This window comes from Caretta caretta, chromosome 14, assembly GCF_965140235.1.
Source record: "Caretta caretta isolate rCarCar2 chromosome 14, rCarCar1.hap1, whole genome shotgun sequence".
In the NCBI taxonomy this organism is placed as follows: Eukaryota; Metazoa; Chordata; order Testudines; family Cheloniidae; genus Caretta; species Caretta caretta.
In genome coordinates this window covers 15,073,579-15,091,803 of record NC_134219.1, presented here as the reverse complement: position 1 = coordinate 15,091,803, position 18,225 = coordinate 15,073,579, and the positions used below count along the sequence as shown (strand labels likewise).

General features: G+C 41.3%; 1 protein-coding gene across 3 annotated transcripts in view; it reads left to right on the top strand.

Annotated features, from left to right (window-relative positions):
- GRB2 (growth factor receptor bound protein 2) overlaps window positions 1-18,225 on the top strand; it is an 83,285-nt gene that overhangs the window by 46,874 nt on the left and 18,186 nt on the right. The gene's annotated exons all lie outside the window — the stretch shown is intronic.

Genomic DNA, 18,225 nt, shown 5'->3' with positions numbered 1-18,225 from the left:
GGGGGGTTTGCTTTAGCTGACTGCAGAAGGTTAAATTATGGTGCTTGTATTTGTGACCGAAAAAAGGATTAGTGTATGCCTTGGACTAGCATGTCGTACTGTAAACACTCCCTAGTGCAAACTTTGTCAGGTGGACTCAGGTTTACAAGAGGCCTTTGTCTCTAACCTGTGAAGGAAGTGCCGTTCTTCCTGGACGATCCCAGACATAGGTTATGAAATAAACTCTTTCACTTGATTGGGCCTGTGTACGTAAGGAAGGTAATATGATAAAATGAGGATTAGCTGACAGCTGCTACACTTGGTAGTTGTGGGTAGAAGTAAGAGTCTGGTTCCTTGATGGCTTTAAAAGTGCATTTTGCTGTAACTTATATTGGAACACATGCATGGGGCATTTGAGATTATATTGTACCATAATGCTAGACTTCCAGATCAATGAATCTTGGGCGTGTCTTTTGAGAGAACAGTGCCTTTGTCTTTTTCCTGGTACCTTATTGCAGTATGAGGGCAGCCAACACAAGGCAAGTAATCTGAAATATTAAATACTGTTAAATTTTAGGACAACCCCCACAACCTTGTGGCATTTAACACACAGGCTTGGTGGGAGGGAGGAGAACAAGGTTTTTTTCCTTCCTTTTACCGCTCCTTTTTTTCCTGGTTCTCTCCTCACTTCTCATAGGCCATGCCCATGGTAGTGAAGACAAGACAATATTTTATGGTCTTGCCTAGGTTGATCCCACATCATTATCTCCCTGGAGCATATTGGTCGTGAGATTCTTTAATTAGGATTTGTTGCCATTCATCAACACAGCTGAGCAGTCTGCCCTCACTACAATCCTATTGCTGCTGGCCTAGGGAGCAAGAGAGTACGAATGTAATTGGGTTTTTCCCACAGCAGAACAGGGTTCTCCTGTAGTCACTGGGACAGCCCATTAGTTTAATTACTTAATTATTTTTCTCACTGTTTAGAATAATCCCTTAGAAACACAAAACTGGTGTTTGTTTCCTTACCAAAAAATATTGCCTCAATTGTGCATTCACGCTAGGTGGTGATGGTGGTCTTGCTTGTGAGAGCTATGTGGCAGTCAGTGTTGTTTTAATATATACTTTTTTAGATAAGTGAAGTATTTGTTTAATGAGTAGTGGGAAATTGCAAAGACTAAAGAATTGCATGATCTGGTCTAGTCCAGTGATAGCATGTCTCTTCCATTTTGGGGGTTCCTGGAGGGTGGGGGTGAAATGGGATGGAGTGAAGGGGAGTTTGCAGGAGACACTTCTCCAATGATTTTTTTTTTTTTTTTTTTTGTCTGCAAGCAGTTATAACTGATGGCTGAGACTAACAAATTCAGGGGTTTTGTTGTCTTTGGTGTTATCACAGTTCAAGGCAGCTACACCAATATTGCTCCCTTCACGGTCCACAAGGGCACCTACTTTTAGGCTGTTGGCTCCTCAGCTGTCACCTCTCTTGGATGGAGACCCATGTGAGTGTCTCACCTTACTGGGGTTTTTCCAGGCTGCAAAGTTCCCTGCGTGCACTGTGATATCCCCAACACACCAGATGGCCTAAAAGGCTCATGTCTGAACTTTTGCTTACTCTTTGAAAGTGATGAACTACATAATTCCCAGCAATTATGACTTACCACACAGGTCTTTCTAAGCAACCACATTTATTAAGGTGAAATGAAAGCATTAGATAAAACATACTAAAAAAAAAATTAAGGTTACCCCTATCTCCAGCAGGGGGCTTCTGGCAGGTGTCAGTCTTTTCAACCCTTCCCTAAGGGTTGGGGGCCCCCCGCTCTTGGCCAAAGATTCTGTCTGTTTGCTGGATCAGAAACGAGGCCCTGATTTTAGGACTGTTAGATAAATAATCTGACTTTAAACTTTTTTTTGTCTGTTGGTTTCTGGAGAATCCAGTTTGAACTAGTGTATGCAAGCCTCTCCAAGTGGCTCTCTGGAAGTGTTACAACCTGAGTGAATTTGTCTGATCGCTCCCAACTCTTATTAGTTCTGGAGGGCTGTGGTCACCCTCCCCCATGAAATTACATACAATCCCTGGCCCACAATGGTGCATAGACTTAATACAGTAAGCTCTCCCAAAGACATTTCAGGTCATTACCGTATCTGTGACGGGTGTCACTAAAAATCAATGGGTCAAAATCATGCCTCTCAAAAAGAGAAAATAATCTAAACAAGCTTGATGAACCCATGTTGTAGTCAATACAAAACTGCAGAAGAGTTTTTAATGGGTGTCTTGCCTTGCTTCCAGAGGTAGGAGATGATCTGCAATCAGTCTGGATAGGGAGCTGCCCCTGCAGATGATGGATTTAGTAATCCATCAAATTCTAGTAAAAGGAGGTTTGGAGGTTCGTTTTACAAGAAGCAGGAGGCAAGTAATGACTGATTTGTAGAACTGCTTGTTTTTAAAGCAGTCAGGACAAATTTTGCAGCCAGAAGAGCCACGTCATTTATTCAGACGTTTATTTTGCATAAAACAGAGGCAGTGAGATTTTTTTCTGCAGTATGTTAATTGTGGTTTAAAGCCTACTTCTCGTTACTCAGGATCTCTGCTGCCAGTGCATTAGGTCAGGTTAATAAAGATCTGTCCTCTTCCCAGTGCTCATCTGTGTCCTGTTCCTCTCCATTAGTTTTCCTGTTAATCTTGCGGCTGAATGCCCAAGCTATTCCAGTGGTCCCAAAAGGTGCAGATACAGTTGCTACTGCACTTCTTGACAGTAATAGTGAATCATGGGTTCTCTGTCCAAAGTGTTAATTCTTGATTTAGGAACTTCTTACATCCTTGTTCAGTGCATGGATATCACTCAGCAGGGATCTCAAGTAAAATCCCCTTTAGATTATTTAAGAAAAAGAAGAGATTGCTATTTGCCATCCTCGCCTCAATCAAAAACTGAGATGTCAGCCAGTTTTTACTTCGCTTAATTGGAAGTGGGGATTTTAGAGAGATTCTGAAGTTCAGGGGATATAGCTGAAATTGTGATAACTGTGTTCATGGAGTGCTAAAGCTGTAAATCCTGTTTTGGTGATTACAAAAAATGGCAATCTTCCAATTCATTGGTCAGAATTTTTGGAGTTCTCTGCTGGGGTAATTTGATTAGTGACAACACTTGGGACAGCTGTCTCTAGATAATGAAATGTGGGCTTTTTCTTACTTTCATATGTAATCATGCATACAGTGTGTTCTAGGGACTGACGAAAAAATACACGTCAACGTATAACATTCAAAAAGATCTAGTGTATGTAAATGTTACCTGAAAGGATATGGCAGTCGTCATCATATGGCTATATCAAAACCCTCTTCTCTGATTGACTGGAGTCTCACTATTCATGCACTTGTATTAATAAAGTCTAGTTTTTACCATGTCAACATATAGCCCTAGTTTTCTCCATTTGTGTGGGTCTGTAATGCATGATCAAGTAGATTGGCCTTATTTACTGTGCCTGCCAACGAGGAGGTGATTAGAGAAACAAGCCTGCCTAAGGACTTGAGGGCAGGCATGTCACTTGGATTATGAAGCAAAAAAAAAAAAAAAGACTTTATCAGTCTACCATCCATTATTATAATAAACTCAGTGGCCCTGAACTCTGCAGCTGTCTTATGTGTGAGGCCAGTGTTTTCAGCATTCATGCTGTAGAGACCTTCAGTGTCTGTCTCCAGGATCAGGATTAAGGCTTAGCTCAGCCTGGCTGGCTGACCTGAGAAATATCTTTTATTCCTATCTCAGCAATTAGAGGTCATGATTTTCAGAAACGTGACAGAACTGAATTGAACATCTGTCTATATAGAGAGTTTGAAAAATTGCCTTGACATTTATTCACCCAAGGACTAAGCCTGTCAGCCCAGAGGAATGTGGGAGCCCTGATTAATCAGTTCCATCCCCTCCAAAGAGTAAAAAACAATTCTCTATTCTTCCCCTCCACATTCACCAGTAAATTAATTTGGGGCTCCCACTACCTCTTTGCATGGCTCTGTCACTGTTGCCACCCTCCTAGACATTCAGGAAACCATATGCGTCCTAGCTTTCTTTCATGTACTCTCTTCTCTTGAAGAAGCAGCAGCAACTAGGATGTTCTGCTTCCCTGCTCCTTCCCTCACAAATTATTGCTACCTCATCCACCATATTCCCTCTTTTCTGTTAGAGGAACAGCAACACTTGGACCATTCTGCTGCTTCCCTTTCCCCTCAGAGCAGCTAGAGACTTCTCTGCCCCATTCAGCTCACCGCCTGGGCAAAATCTGTGCTGTTCCGGGAAAGCAGAACTATTAAGTTGATTGCATAAATGGGTATTTTTGGAGCCTTAGATAAGGGTCCCTTGTATTTTAAGGGCTGCAGAATCGTGCTTCAAGCTCTCTGCTTTTTTTTAAGTTAACGTGAAAAATGTGAACTGAGTTTGAACTGATGGGTGCATTGAAGTCTTCCTGAATCTGCAGATCACATGGAACAAATGCTTAGCATGTCAGTATTTTAACCATGAATGGAGGTTTCGTCTGTTTTGTCAAAGTGTTCAACCATCAAAAGGAAGGACCTCTATAGCCTGTTGTATAGGTGTTGCCATTGCTGAATTCTGTAACTGCAGTCACCTTCTCACTGTAATCACTGTAGCTGACACAGCTGCCAGAGTTATGGTGAAGTCCAGGGCTTGGCCACCAGATGATTCTCGATCACAAATTTGTTGATCTCCTCTCTAGAAACGTTAGGTAACTGCTCTGTGAATTTTGCCACAGAACCCCACTGTTGAAAGTTATATTTTGAGAGCAATGCCTGTTGATTTGTGATCCTCATTTGTAAGGAGGAGGTCAAATAAATATTCCTGCCCATGAGATCCAACCTCTTTATCCTTGGGCGTGGATTTGTTCCTCCCATGACATCATCTTTTATTGGTCACTGTCATGGCAAGCAAGTTAGGAGCAGGATGCATTGCATATATAAGCACTCAAATCCCTCAGTAGGGATGTAGTAATGCGGTAATGCTTGTCCTTACGCTTTGCCACAGGTGTTTCACAGAGTTCTGGCTATTTCCAATAAATGCCTCATTGATCAGGAGAGCTACTCTCCCTGGGGACAAGGACTGGAGAATGGCCACTAATTTGTGTGTTTTCCTGTATACCTTCAGTCTGGATAGAAGGTTGGCGTCAGCCCTAGGTAAAAAGTTCTTCATGTGCCCAGAAATCCCCTACCACTGGAGAGAAAGCATCTGGTCCCATGGCATTGTCTGGTGGCAAGGAGGATGAAGGACACTGAGTCACTGGATACTCTCTGTGCAACACTGTACAATGGCCTCAGGCTGTACCTGCGCTGAGGTGGCATCCTTCATCTGACTATGCAGCATGGGTGGCTGCGTCACAGATTGGTTAGGTGATCTTATCTAGAGTGGGTTGAAAATCAGGAGCTAAAGGAATGAGGAGGGCCCTGTGGATTCCAAGGCCACTGTGGATGTGAGTAAAGCATCAATGGACAGGCCACGAGCCCCTATGCCTACTGTGTGATCAGTGCTGATCCTGGAATCTGTCAGTATAGCCAGGGGACGATCTAAGAGGCAAAGGGCACGAGTGCTAGCCCTATGGGTGCTGCCAGGTGAATTTCTCTGGCTTTGGCACACTGGGTGCGCGCACACCTGAGTAGAATACACGTGCATCCACATTTTTAAACAACAGTTACGAAACAGGTAAGTAACAGTCTTTTTTCCCTGGAGAGTGAAGTGTGTAAGGGCTAATGATTAGTTTAGGTAAATCCATTTGAAATGTACTTTTTGTTTCAATCCTGTATCAGGTAGCTTGGGTCCATCACACCTTTGGAATAAGAAGGAAATGTATCTCCGTCCCTATATCCTTTGTGCTTTTCAGTCTTGGAAGAGGACTTTTGGGAGTGTTACGTTAGAAGTTTGGGGCACCAAGGGTGAGATTTTGAAGGAGTGGTTTGCTTTGGAGGATAACATCCTGTTCCTCTTCACTAAAATGGAAGCCAAGTTTCATTTGTCCTCTAATCGCAAGACTACTTCTGTGCATAAAATAGTGTGGTTTAGTGAACTGAGTGTGTGTCCAGTAGTTGGGAACTCCAAATTCTAATCCTGGCTGTTCCACTTGCTGTGTGACTTTGGGCAAATCATTAACCTTTGTTTCTTCCTCCATTTTGTAAGATGGAGAGATTTACCACGGAGATGTTGAGGAACATTGTTTGTAAAATACTACAAATGCTAAATCCTAGGGTCATAAAAGAGGAGCTACAGTAAGGTGGTAAATCAGTGAAATCCTCCCAGTTTTTTTCAGGGCAAAATGAGGACTGGACTCCCCGGATTATAAATCTAGTATCACAACCCTGCTGTGACTAGTGAACCATGTTTTTTTTTTTTTTTTCTCCCACAGGATATCTGTGTTTAGCTTTCCTAATTCAGACCTGCTTCATTTGTAGTGTGGTGTAATAAGAGGGCAAGCTCTGAGTTTGAATTGTCACAACAGTTAGTATGTACTGATCATGTCCCTGTCCTCCACTATTTTTTTCAGCTGTCCTATTTCTGACATGTCATTTAGTAATAGTGCTTGCGACAGATTAGTTTTGCTGAATGGAAATTGCAAAATTGAGACGATCCCACATTCTTGCAAAATGCCACAGGACCACTGTTAGGCTTCTGCAAAGTCTCTTCCATAAACTTAAAAGGAACTGTAAAACACACTCACTGGAATGTGTTTGATGGCCCCTTTTTTATTTTCTGGCAATGACGTTCAACCTCCATCCCTCAGAAGTTCTGCCAAGAGCTTTTACAAAGGCCTTGCAATTTCATTAAAGGCTGCTCTGAGAAGTTATGGTCAGAGTTGTGTTTGTCTAAATGTTCTAAAAATGTACAACAGCAAACGTGTATTTCGTGCTCAATAGCTGTGCTCCTAAACTTAAACAGGCAGCTTGAGCAGACTGGGAGGGACAGCAGCTTTTCAGACTATGATGTAAGTGGCAGATCTGGGAATAGAACCAGGAGGACTGACTTTACCCTGACTGCTAGATAACACTACTTCTCATTTTGACACGTGTTGTTGGATTGAATCAGAAGTGACTGTAGATTTTATTAAATGTTTGGTTAAGTGAATCTCATCTAAGTGAATAGAATTGATTGGTACATCACAGTCAGACCAAGTCTAAATTATGAAGTTTTGTTAGCATAGCTGTGTCTGTTCGGGGTATGAAAAAATTTGAATTTGATTTTTTTTAAATAATTTCTGTGACTAATATGAGTTTGTTTTTAAGCATTTTTTTTTAGATTTTCACTTAAATTTCAGTTAAGTAAAATTATGGGTTTTAAGCATTTTTAATTTTTTTTAATCACTATTAATTTTCACAATTTCAGGAAATTATGGGGGAAAGTCAGACTGTTTAATTATAGGAAATGTTGAGATTCAAAAAGTTAAAGCTTTGTAAACTGTTAAAACACAAATTGTCAACCTCACTTATCAATATACAAAGTAAATATCCTTTTAAATCAGCAAATCGTATCTGGTTTTGCTATTCATTTGATAGTCCACTGTAACAAGCCTATTTCAAAAGTCTAAATCACTGGATTTTGAGGCTAGTAAATTCTCAAGCAGCATTTTTCTTTCTTTGCCTTTCTGTAAATTTTTATGAATGGAAATATTTTTTTCATCTGTTTGTGTGTACACAGTGAAATTGATATTTACTGACATTTATTGATAAAAATCTAATCCTTCCAAGCCTTACTATAGCCGACATAGCTATGCCAGCAAAACCCCCAGTGCAGACACAGCAGTGCCAACGGAGTGCTGCTGTTGGGATACCTAATGCTGTATTGCCAGAGCCTGCGTAGTGTAGACTAACCCTCAGTCTAGTCCTCTTGAGCCTTGGTCTAGGATAGACCTGTACTGTGTTCAGACTTAGTGAAGCCTGTCCATGCTCTTCAGTGAGTAAGTAGGAACTAGGGAAGAGGTATCTACAGGTTCTAAGAACTTGTATTTGTGGTTCTTTTTAATTGCTTCATTGATAGTTTCTCTTTAGGGGGCCTGCTTAAACAGTTGGAAATGGCCCAACTTGATGATCACTTTAGATAAGCTATTACCAGCAGGACAGGGGGGTGGGAGGAGGTATTGCTTCATGGTCTCTGTGTGTATATAATGTCTTCTGCAGTTTCCACGGTATGCATCCGATGAAGTGAGCTGTAGCTCACGAAAGCTCATGGTCAAATAAATTGGTTAGTCTCTAAGGTGCCACAAGTACTCCTTTTCTTTTTGTGTTAGATAAATGGCCATCTAAGCAGGACCTGAGTAAATTAATCCACTCTGCATAACAACAAACTGGGGAAGTGCTGTGTTCTTCAATTAAATGTGGATTGGGTTTGAGATTAAGGAAGATCTTCTGTTTCCGTAATAGCATCCTGAGTGATGTAGTTGGTTATAAAAGGCAGCTGGTTCTGGGCTTCAGTCAGAGTAAACTAGTTTGTGATCTCTTGGAGGAAAACACTGTTCCCCTTCCTCTTTTTAAGAAATTGTTCTTGAGAGCAGAGCTATGGGATTTAATACATATAAGAGCCACGCTATTGAGTTAAATCTACGATAAAGATCTTTTTATACCACATATCGGATTGTAATGAAAGTGCAGTGTGTTTACTGCACCCTGGAACTACTGAACAGTCATTGCTCCTTTGGTCCTAAAATCATAGGAACTAAAATGGCGAGTTTTTATGCTTGGTAACATTATCTGGGGTGCCTGTCTTGAAGCTCATTTTTGGATTTCCTCAGTATGTTAATGCATTTGCATCCGATGAAGTGAGCTGTAGCTCACGAAAGCTCATGCTCAAATAAATTGGTTAGTCTCTAAGGTGCCACAAGTACTCCTTTTCTTTTTGCGAATACAGACTAACACGGCTGTTACTCTGAAACCTGTCAGTATGTTAATGGTACTTCTGGGAGTCGTTCAGGTGGAAGGAGGCCCAACCAGAGAAATGTATTGGCTACAACTACTTCGAACTCCATAAAGCTATTCTTATTATGGCCTATTAGTAGTTTGACATTTTAATTTATATTGCTAGCACTCACTCTGATTACATGTACACTAGCCTTTCCATACAATTTCTTATCAGTGGTTCAGCTCCACCTACACTAGTCACAGTGAGAGTAGTAGTATAAATGAAACTATTGCAATCTCTCACATTTCTATCACTGTGCCTACCCTTTTACAGGGAGTCTAGACAACACAACAGTAAAAACGTTGGCACTTGATCTAGGCTTACCTATGTCAATGGTAGCAACAGTGGGAAACTTTAGTGAAAAGTTAGTGTAGATGAGGCCTGTGGCTAAACTGGTAGTGTTACTCAGTATGTCTCTTGTACTGCTATACAACTTGATTTAGTATAGTGGCTTTTATGGTGGTGTTTGCTTTACAAAGCTAAATACAGATAGAAAAAAGCCAAAGAGAACAATCAAGAGGTGTAGGCTGGGGAGAAAGAGAATCATCTATCTTTTTAGATGAGTTCAGAAAATAGTCCAGATGGTTGGAACTACAGAGAAGTGCGGGCTCTCACCAGCTGTCAGTGAAGGTTTGGAAGGCTGGTGCTAAGGAGGGGCATAGTAGGAAAGTTTGGGAGGTTAGCTTGGGCAAATTCATGTAGGATTTTAAAAACAAAGGCAGTTTTGAACTGGACCTTGAGCACTGATTGCCTGACATGTTCCTGACTGTGATTCTTCCACTCTTACTGCATTTCTTATACTACCTAATGTTCAGGCACCGTGCTGTAGGTTTCCTGTCCACCATAATTCTTACTCTGTTTCTGTCCAGAGTTTTGCAATTTAAATGATGCTGTAACGGGGTCCCTGCAGGGCCCTCCTGGCTCCTGCTCCTGCAGGGCTGAGAAAGTCGCACAGGGACTGTCAAGGTTCCTCCCCCACTCTGAACTCTAGGGTACAGATGTGGGGACCTGCATGAAAAAAACCTCCTAAGCTTATCTTTACCAGCTTAGGTCAAAACTTCCCCAAGGTACAAAATATTCCCCCCGTTGTCCTTGGACTGGCCACTACCACCACCAAACTAATACTGGTTACTGGGGAAGAGCTGTTTGGACGCGTCTTTCCCCCCAAAATACTTCCCAAAACCCTGCACCCCACTTCCTGGACAAGGTTTGGTAAAAAGCCTCACCAATTTGCCTAGGTGACTACAGACCCAGACCCTTGGATCTTAAGAACAATGAACAATCCTCCCAACACTTGCACCCCCCCTTTCCTGGGAAATGTTGGATAAAAAGCCTCACCAATTTGCATAGGTGACCACAGACCCAAACCCTTGGATCTGAGAACAATGAAAAAGCATTCAGTTTTTTACAAGAAGACTTTTAATAAAAAATAGAAGTAAATAGAAATAAAGAAATCCCCCCTGTAAAATCAGGATGGTAGATATCTTACAGGGTAATTAGATTCAAAAACATAGAGAACCCCTCTAGGCAAAACCTTAAGTTACAAAAAAGATACACAGACAGAAATAGTTATTCTATTCAGCACAATGCTTTTCTCAGCCATTTAAAGAAATCATAATCTAACACATACCTAGCTAGATTACTTACTAAAAGTTCTAAGACTCCATTCCTGGTCTATCCCCGGCAAAGACGACTACAGACAGACACAGACCCTTTGTTTCTCTCCCTCCTCCCAGCTTTTGAAAGTATCTTGTCTCCTCATTGGTCATTTTGGTCAGGTGCCAGCGAGGTTACCTTTAGCTTCTTAACCCTTTACAGGTGAGAGGAGCTTTCCCCTGGCCAGGAGGGATTTCAAAGGGGTTTACCCTTCCCTTTATATTTATGACAGAGACCTTTTGGTGCAGTGCTCACCTGGTGCTTTTATTTACAGGCTGTGCTCCCACCACATTTCCACCATACACAGTCCCCTGCTTACAATCCACCAGCAGGCAAGAGGGGGCGAGCTATCTGTCTCTGCTTCCCCTCACTGCCTTTCTTCTAGTGCATCTTCCCTCTTTCCAGCTCCTCTCCCTGGCTTCCTCCCACTGGGGCTCTTATCCAGCCCCAGCCTGATGAGGCAGCAGCTGTTCTAGCTTCCCCAGTCAGGGCTAGGTGATCTACCCAGCTCCAAGTTACCTCCCATAATTGGAGCTGGAGTGACAGAGGGGTTGGCTAAGCAGTTTTCTGCTTAGCACACTGTCACAGATAGAATGGTACTTGCAACTTGTCTCTAACTTGCGTGTTAGAAAGGGTATCCATTACAAAACTGTCTTTCCCTCTCATTTCTTTGATGTTTTGGGATATTATTTTAGCATATCTGTAAGCATTCCTGCAGCATGATACTGTAGTGATAGGTATGAATTGGTGTGACCCACACGGGGAGAGCCTTTGTCCTTTTTAGGCAGTGTGAAGAAAGAATCATGGGTCCTGGCACGGCTGGTTTCTGTGACATACAGAACAGTGGAAGTCTATGGTAACTTTCAGCTTTGTTTTATATTTCACTGCTGACCAATATAATGCCCTCCTTCAGAGACGGAGAGAAACAGCTAGTTACCTTCTGAGGAGAGAGGAAAATGTCCAGGGATAACACAGTATAATCAAAAAAAGTACTTCAGAATGTTCACGACAAAACCAGTTCTCCTTGGCTCTAGTTGTGTTTAAACTTCCTGGCTCTTGCTGCAGTGAATGGTGTCAATATGAGAACCCAACAATGTGTATGCCATGTTGAAGTAGTAAGTCAAGACTTTGGCCAAACCTTCCAATAGAAAGAAGCATTGAAGTACGGGGCTACCCTTGCCCACTTTTCAGATTGGTTATGTGAGCCCCTCTTGTTAGCTACTTTTGCATGGGCCTGATTTTTTATTTTATTTTATTTTATTTTTTTAAGGGATGAGGATGGGGAAAGTATTTATACGGAGGTATGGGCAACAGGAAATCTGGGGTGGAAAATGACAAACCTTTGAACCTTTTTCATATTGGTTGACATGAGTTGTTGAGATGTTAAGCTATGCTACTTGATTGTTGACTGCGGCTTTATACGAAATGTATTTACACTCATTATCTGATGGCTGTTTCAAGCCTTCATTTGATGGTCTGCATTTTTCACAGCCTCTGCATTTGTCTGGATGTTGCTCTGCTAACAATAACAGATACTAAATTGGTTAGTCTCTAAGGTACTACAAGTACTCCTTTTCTTTTTCCGGATACAGACTAACACGGCTGCTACTCTGAAACCTATAGTTCTTCTTGTTACGCAACTTTGTCCAAGAAGCTCAGTGCATCAGCTCCTGGTCTGTAAAATGGAGATATTGCCCTATCTTTCCCCCTCATGCATGCACACAGGGGGTGTGGTGAGGATAAATTGTTTGAGATGCAAAGAAAAGCCAAAAAATGTGAAATTTAGAAAGTTGGGTATTCCTGAACCAGCCTTCTCTTCTCAGGTGTTTAACTGTATTCTTTAATGTCTAATATTTGACCTGATGTAGTTAGAATTAAATGCAGTGAAATTATGACATGGTGGGCATAAACCAAGAGAAGGGGAACTTGCTTTGTGGTTTATAGCCTGATTTGTCTTGCTCGTATTGGAATGCTGGCTATTTTGATGTACAGGTTACCCTTGGCTATAAGATGCTGTTTCCTTAACACACCCTTCTGCGTTATGTCCTCTTACTGCTATTCCTAAAAAAACCTGCCTCTGTGAGGGGAGTAGCTCCCAGCATTGGTGCACTGTCTCACTGCCACTTTACAGCGCTGAAACTTGTCAGTGCTCAGGGGTATGTTTTTTCACACCCCTGAGTGAGAAAGTTGCAGCGTTGTTAAATGGCAGTGTAGACAAGGCCTTAGTATTCTGTGGTGCTAAATTACACAATTGCTTTCTTCTTTGGAATTAAACACAGTGGACCAGATTCAACCCTGTTGTAATCTGATTCAGTTTACATTGAAGTCATTGGTAATTGTGCTTGCTTGCATTTGGGCTAATTTGGTCCAGTTTTTTTGGAATAGGGGCCATCCCTTTTTAATCCCATCATCCTTCTTTGTGGGTTTGGTTTTGTTTTTAAAGCCCCTTTATCAAGTCAGTCTCCTGAGGAGGGTTGGACCTGGCTGTCTGGAGCCTCTTAGTGCTTTTTGATGTCAGCCAGGAGTCAGCTGACAATCCCCTCCTAGCCACTGTTCCACATAAGGATGTAGTTTGGGTAAAACATTCTGTGCCTTGCTGGGATTGTTTATAACAATTGCTTGCTTTTCTGAGTTTGAGAGAATTCTTATTCTCTCGTTGTGGAGCTCTGTGGGCTTTCCTTGGATGCCTGAGACTTGAGGGAAGAGTTCTCAATATGCTGCATTGTTTTCATTGTAATTAAGCCAACCCATCATTGTAAATGCAGGAAACCACATCAGCAGCTGATTATCAAGGATATATTTAAGAGCTGTTCAGTTGCTTTTTCTGTCTTAATTTGCACAAAGAGGACACGAGGAGGTAAGAGGGGTACATCGGGGTAAGGCTGCAAGAGTCTTGTATTTTGTGGAACTCCAGTGCAGCAGTCTGGGGACACCATGGCGATTAGAAAGAAATTTTAAAATGAGGTTAATTGAATATGAAAATGAATGCTATAATCAATAAATGTTCCCTAAACTATGTTAAATTTTATCCTCTCTCTAAACTAATGTTCAGTATGCTGCAGAAGGTTGTATTGAAAATTCATAACACTGTAATAGAAGTTGATAGAGGAAGCTAAGGGTTTTAGAAGTTGGGCAAGGGACTGCCCTGGGATTTCCAGCACCTAAGAGGCTCTAACTGGATAGAAATTCTAGCTATCAATAGTTAATGATGAGACTGGAATTTTCATGAGGTAACAAAGTTCATTATGATCTACGCAGTTCGTAACATTCAGAATTGTTTCAGGCTGTCTGCAGATTCAGGAAGTGATTGTATTCAGTTAATGTTTGGAAGATTTTCTTCTCAGGCATTTAACTTTTTTTAAGGAAGTTTAGATACTAAAGTAAAAAGCTACAGCTAGGGAGGATTTTGAGTAAGTTTCTACACTTATGGAATTGTGGAGTACATAGGGCTGTCTTTTTATAGACCAAAATACAATATACTGCAAGACGGTGCATTATGAAGTTCAAGTTGCAGCTGCTGTCTTTTTCCATGGAGTCCCTGTCACTTTGCAAAGCTACCTCTAAGAGAGGCACTGCCACAAAAGTGAGTCATGGAGTCAACATACAGTTCTCAAGCTCTACATAAAGCAGAAAACATTCGGTACATAAACAGCTTTGTCCTGAGCCTACTGATCAACCTTGATGCAGCCAACATTATTTTAACAGTAGTTAATTTAATAGAATGGGCTGGCAATTTGTGGTATCTTTTTTTCACATTTATGGCACCTAACTACGAAAACATTCTCAACACACTTCCCCTCCACCACTTTGTATATCAGTACAAGCCACCCCAATATGGCTAAAAGTGCAGTTGTACTCTAATAGTCACATTTGTGGGCATCCCCACCCTCAACCAGCATATTTGAATGTGGGTGTCAGTTTGGGAATTACTATGGTTCCAATTTTTACAGTTGCTAGAGATTTGGTTGTAGTTCTCCCATTCACAGTTTCTGCAGGCATCTCAAAACATATAGCTTGTGTTTTGAAACTGTCAGGAAGAGGCTAATGTTCAATTTGGCAGAAACACTGTGATGGGTCTGCGTGGTGCAACCTGGAACTCTGGGACCACTGAACCGTTTATCTTCCCAACCTGGGCTCCCTCTCACACTGTGATGCTGTGACAAGCTGCAGACCCCTCCAGGTCCTGCACTCACACAACCAATTACAGGCAGGGACACCTTTTTGCCAGCCATTCATGAACCAGCAATAGAGAGACCCCAGCCAACTCCCCATAGCTCCCCAGCATAGGACCCCAGAGCTATACCATGTTGCCCTACTTAAAAGCCTGACCCGTGTAAGTTTATTACCTAGTCCGCTCCTCCCTCAATGTGGAGAAGACATGCAGGTTTTTGTTAACTGATCTAAGATTTTTTTTTTCATGCACTTAACTCAAACCACACTGTTTTTAGGTGAAATATAAAACAGATTTATTAACTACAAAAAGATTTTAAGTGATTAATAATAAATGTACAGATCAAAGTAGATTACCTAAGAAATAAAACAAAATTGCAATCTAAGGTCTATAAACTAGACAGGATTTGAATCAAGCAGTGTCTCACCCTGATGGTACAGTCCACCAATCTTCCATATACAGGCTGGAATTCCTCCTTTGCCACCTGGGACCACCTTGCCAGATCAGTCTTTGTTCTTGAGGTGTTTCCAGGTGTTGAGTTGTGGGGGGAATGAGGCCAAGTGATGTCACTTCCCCCTTTTATAGCTTCTGCCCTGTGGAGGGAACTTCATTGTCCCAAACAAAGCCCCCAGCACAGTTAGTGGAAAAGTACAGGCACAAGATGAAAAGGAGTACTTGTGGCATGCTCAAATAAATTGGTTAGTCTCTAAGGTGCCACAAGTACTCCTTTTCTTTTTGCGAATACAGACTAACACGGCTGTTACTCTGAAACCAGGCACAAGATGGAGTCCAGTGTCAGATGAGCTAGTCACATGCCTGTGCATGCTTCAATGAGTCATACCAGGGGCCATTACCCATATTCTGGCTAGAATATCCACAAGAAAGTCCATCAGGTGGCGTTTCAGAGTAACAGCCGTGTTAGTCTGTATTTGCAAAAAGAAAAGGAGTACTTGTGGCACCTTAGAGACTAACCAATTTATTTGAGCATAAGCTTTTGTGAGCTACAGCTCACTTCATCGGATGCATACTGTGGAAAATACAAAAGATGTTCTCATACATACAAACCAAGGAAAAATGGGTGTTTACCACTACAAAAGGTTTTCTCTCCCCCCACCCCACTCTCCTGCTGGGTAACAGCTTGTCTCTAAGGTGCCACAAGTACTCCTTTTCTTTTAGCTTATCTAAAGTGATCACTCTCCTTACAATGACAGGTTTCAGAGTAACAGCCGTGTTAGTCTGTCTTTGCAAAAAGGAAAGGAGTACTTGTGGCACCTTAGAGACTAACCAATTTATTTGAGCATGAGCTTTCGTGAGCTACAGCTCACTATGATAATCAAGTTGGGCCATTTCCAGCACAAATCCAGGTTTTCTCTCTTCCCCCCCCCCACCCCAAACCCACTCTCCTGTTGGTTATAGCTTATCTAAAGTGATCACTCTCCTTACAATATGTATGATAATCAAGGTGGGGATAAGCTTCTTCCATAGCCCATTGTGTTCACTGATGGGCCATCAACTTGAATAGTCCATTCACAATGTGCTGGCTAGACTGGATATATACCTTGTGTGGGAGTTACAACAGGAGCAAACACATTTGAAATGCAGGTATATAGTCAATATTCATAACATCAGATAAAAAAATGATACATGCATACAAATAGGATAATCATATTCAACAAACCATAACTTTTCCCTTGACCCCTAACATGACGTATTTTGTACAAGATTTGTTGTGATTACATAACAGTGGTGAATATGGGGTGCCAGGGTGTTGCTTTGGGGTACAAAGTATCACAGGTTCCTTTCTGCAATTTCTTAAATCGTTGGAAATATTCACGGGGTGTAGGACTGGGAATATCTTGAATATTTTCCTCAAGCTGTTGCAGGAAAAACTTCATCAAAGCTGCCTTGCTGAGCAGCCTTTCAGCAATGCATTGTCTTGGTTTCCATGGGCACAGATGGGCTTTTGCTGATAAGTGATCTATTATGGAACTAGGAAACTGACAGGTAGTATTTGAGCCACTATTACTGTAACACAGGGCTGACTACAGACTGAGACCATCATGTGGCAGTATTTGTATTTAAATATGATGGCTAGAAATATCCCTCCTCCTCCTTCCTCTCATGCACAAATGCTCCAGTGTAAAAGGAACACAGTTTTTAATTTCTCATTTGACATCAATAGCAGATTTGGCTGCAAAAGAGACTCAAGTTCATGTTTAACCAGAGAGCAGGAATGCTCAATGCATTTCAGTGAGGATTACAGGGCTTCCACATTTCTGTAGGCTCCCCAAACCACCTTCATCTAGAACAGCAAAGCTTACAAAATTTGGTTTAACACTTTCATTTGGAGGATTTAGCTTTTTCTGTATGCCCTTCAGATTATTAGTTTGTACAATTGGTTGAGGCTGGGAAGCACTGTTATTGTACTTTACAGCATTCTGGTGAAACAGTCTGAAAAATTTGTGGCAGCTTTAGTGAAATTTAAAAAAATTAAGATTTCTTTTTTTTAAATAAATGGGATATAAAAATAATGCTTGGGATTATGGGATATGTAGGTTTGTCAGATTTTTCTCTGAAAATTTTCAGCAGCAAAATAGGTAACTGACGCTTTGTTACCATTTGGTTTCAAAGTTCACCCCCTTGAGATTGGGCCTGTCCTTACTCCTCAGAGCTGTTGTTTCAGGCTGTCTGCAGTCTCAGGAGAGACAACACTGCTTTAGTTTACTCAGTTCACATTTTTATTGTTGTGTTCACTTCCATGAATATTAAAAGTGTGGAGTTTTTTTAGATAAAAGCTGAAATTTTGCAGCATGCTTCTGCAGTAAGGGGTACAGTCCATGGCTGCAGAATTGTGGGATAAATTGGGCCTACTAAAAGAGCTGTTATCCGTTGAACTATTTATGTGGCTTCTGGCTCTTTGACAGTTCCACTGCCGCCATTTTAAAAATATTCCTTTATGTAACTCCTGCTTGGGTTTTTTTTGTTTTTGTTTTTTTTAAATTTCATCTCATGGCCTTTGGAGTCATATAATTGCATCGAGGATTGACAGCTCTCCCATCCTTCAGAAGCCAAAGACCAGTGTCCTTTGATTGCTATCACTAATGCATCCCTCAGCAATGACCCCATCCTGGCATTTGGCTCTGGGCCAAAAGTTAATGAGTACTCACAGGCATATAGAATTTGGATCTCCATATCTAAGCATATCTCTAGAGCCAAGATCAAGCTCATTTAAATCATGTATGTTTGAGTATTAGAATTTCAAATAATTTTAATGCATCCTTACAGTTTTGGAAGTATTTCTTACTGAGCTATGATCCACCTATAAGTCTTCACTTTTATTGTAGAGGAGGGAAGAGGAGTCAGTTATGTTCCCTCAGTTACACACTATAAAACTTCAAAAAAAATCCAGCATAAGGGGATCTTAATGCAAGAACTTCTCAAAGGTGCAATCTGTGTCATAGATTCTATGGTTAAAAA